Here is a 3068-nt window from a genome sequence, read left to right as displayed (position 1 = left end):
GCAGGAGCGATGGTCAGGGAGAGAGGAGGAGAGCAGAAGGAGGATAAGCTCAGTGAAGTCCACAGCCTGTTTGTCTGTGACCACAGCGTGTGTTTGTGAAGTGGTTTTTAAACAGAGCTGTCCCAGTTTACGCTAGAGAGCTCCAGCATCCCCAGTCTCTCTGTGGTGTTTAGTAAACAAATACACTGACAAGACCCAGCTGGTGGTTTGGTGTTCTGTTACTTCACTGAGTGGAAACATCAGGAGACTAGTTGCATCGGGAGACTAGTTGCATCGGGAGACTAATTGCATCGGGAGACTAGTTGCATCGGGAGGCTAGTTGCATCGGGAGGCTAGTTGCATCGGGAGGCTAGTTGCATCGGGAGGCTAGTTGCATCGGGAGACTAGTTGCATCGGGAGGCTAGTTACATCGGGAGACTAGTTGCATCGGGAGACTAGTTGCATCGGGAGACTAGTTGCATCGGGAGGCTAGTTGCATCGGGAGGCTAGTTGCATCGGGAGGCTAGTTGCATCGGGAGGCTAGTTGCATCGGGAGGCTAGTTGCATCGCGAGGCTAGTTGCATCGCGAGGCTAGTTGCATCGGGAGGCTAGTTGCATCGGGAGGCTAGTTGCATCGGGAGGCTAGTTGCATCGGGATGCAGACTAGTTGCATCGGGATGCAGGCTAGTTGCATCGGGATGCAGGCTAGTTGCATCGGGATGCAGGCTAGTTGCATCGGGATGCAGGCTAGTTGCATCGGGAGGCTAGTTGCATCGGGAGGCTAGTTGCATCGGGAGGCTAGTTGCATCGGGAGGCTAGTTGCATCGGGAGGCTAGTTGCATCGGGAGGCTAGTTGCATCGGGATGCAGGCTAGTTGCATCGGGATGCAGGCTAGTTGCATCGGGATGCAGGCTAGTTGCATCGGGAGGCTAGTTGCATCGGGAGGCAGGCTAGTTGCATCGGGAGGCAGGCTAGTTGCATCGGGAGGCAGGCTAGTTGCATCGGGAGGCAGGCTAGTTGCATCGGGATGCAGGCTAGTTGCATCGGGATGCAGGCTAGTTGCATCGGGATGCAGGCTAGTTGCATCAGGAGACTAGTTACATCGGGAGACTAGTTGCATCGGGAGACTAGTTGCATCGGGAGACTAGTTGCATTGGGATGCAGGCTAGTTGCATTGGGATGCAGGCTAGTTGCATCGGCAGGCTAGTTGCATCGGGAGGCAGGCTAGTTGCATCGGGAGGCAGGCTAGTTGCACCGGGATGCAGGCTAGTTGCATCGGGATGCAGGCTAGTTGCATCGGGATGCAGGCTAGTTGCATCAGGAGACTAGTTACATCAGGAGCACAGCAGCCTCCTAATGTGGATGTGGTTCCAGCCACTTGGAGTCATTGAGGTTCACAAACACTGAACGATGGACTCGCTGTCAAATCTGTCGCTGTGTGTGTGTGCGCGTGTGCTTGTGTGTGTGTGTGTGTGTGTGTGTGTGTGCGTGTGTGTGTGCGCGCGTGTGTGTTTGGCCCCATTTTGACAAGGAGAGAGGATGCAAGAAAGTGGGCTCCTATCTCTGTCTTCACCTCTATGTAATCACACGCACGCACGCACGCTCCTATCTCTGTCTTCACCTCTACGTCATCGCGGTGAAGACAGAGATAGGAGCCCACTTTCTTGCATCCTCTCTCCTTGCCAAAATGCATTGGTGAAAAAGGCCTGAGGTGAGGCACCATGGACCTTCTCACATAGGGTTGGAATGGAAGCGAGGACAGAGGATGCAAGGAATCAGGAAAGATGAGTGTGTCCCTGGCTGAGAACTACACACACACACACACACACACACACCCACACACACACAGGATAGTGTATAACTCTGCTGGTGCTCCCATGAAAAATGTATAAACCTCTTGTAACTCCTCTTGGCCGCCAGATTATGACAAAACAAAGGAAATGAATTCATATCTAAAACATAGAGAGCCTAAAGTACAGTATATGGAGAACAGTTTTATATATATATATATATTGTCATTTTAGCAGACGCTCTTGTCCAGAGCGACTTACAGTAGCAATTAGGGTTAAGTGCCTTGCTCAAGGGCACATCGATTTTTCATATAGTCAGCTCGGGGATTTGAACTAGCAACGCTCTTAACCGCTAGGCTACCTGCCGACCCTTCATAGCCTACACCCCTTTCCCTTAGTCTTTCCCTCTCCTCTCCCTCTGCCTCTCCTCTCCTTCTGTATGGAGGAGTGGGCCAAAATCCCTGCTGCAGTGTGTGCAAACCTGGTCAAGAACTACAGGAAACGTATGATCTCTGTAATTGCAAACAAAGGTTTCTGTACCAAATATTAAGTTCTGCTTTTCTGATGTATCAAATACTTATGTCATGCAATAAAATTCAGATTAATTACTTAAAAATCATACAATGTGATTTTCTGGATTTTTGTTTTAGATTCCGTCTCTCACAGTTGAAGTGTACCTATGATACAAATTACAGACCTCTACATGCTTTGTAAGTAGGAAAACCTGCAAAATCGGCAGTGTATCAAATACTTGTTCTCCCCACTGTATATATCCATACACGCATGCATACATTTACACATATACACATACCTATATAGACATACTTTTTCAAAAGCCTATTCAAAATCAGCTATGAAAACCAGGCCTGGTGTCCCCGATATTTCATAGTATTCTATTGTTTCCAGTACTTGTCATATATTATCTCCAATGTATCGTCCATGTAAAAAACCTGTCTGATTAGGATGAATAATATCTGACAATACTTTTTAAATTCTATGCGCCAAGCATTTTGCTAGGATGTTTGCATCACAACACTGAAGTGTAAGAGGTCTCCAATTTTTTTAATGGACTGGATCTTTATATATATGTTGCGTGTCTGATAATCTACCATTTATATAGGAGTGGTTAAAACATGCTAAAATAATGGTCCTTTGAGTATATCAAAAAAAGATTTGTATACTTCCACTGGTATGCCATCCAGCCCTGGAGTTTTCCCATCCTTAAAGGCCCCAATTGCATCAAGCAGTTCCTCCTCTGTAATTTGGCCTTCACATGAGTCTTTCTGTACAGATGTTAAT

The sequence above is a fragment of the Salvelinus namaycush genome, unplaced genomic scaffold, assembly GCF_016432855.1.
Source record: "Salvelinus namaycush isolate Seneca unplaced genomic scaffold, SaNama_1.0 Scaffold313, whole genome shotgun sequence".
NCBI lineage: Eukaryota > Metazoa > Chordata > Actinopteri > Salmoniformes > Salmonidae > Salvelinus > Salvelinus namaycush.
Note: the sequence above shows the minus strand (reverse complement) of the source record.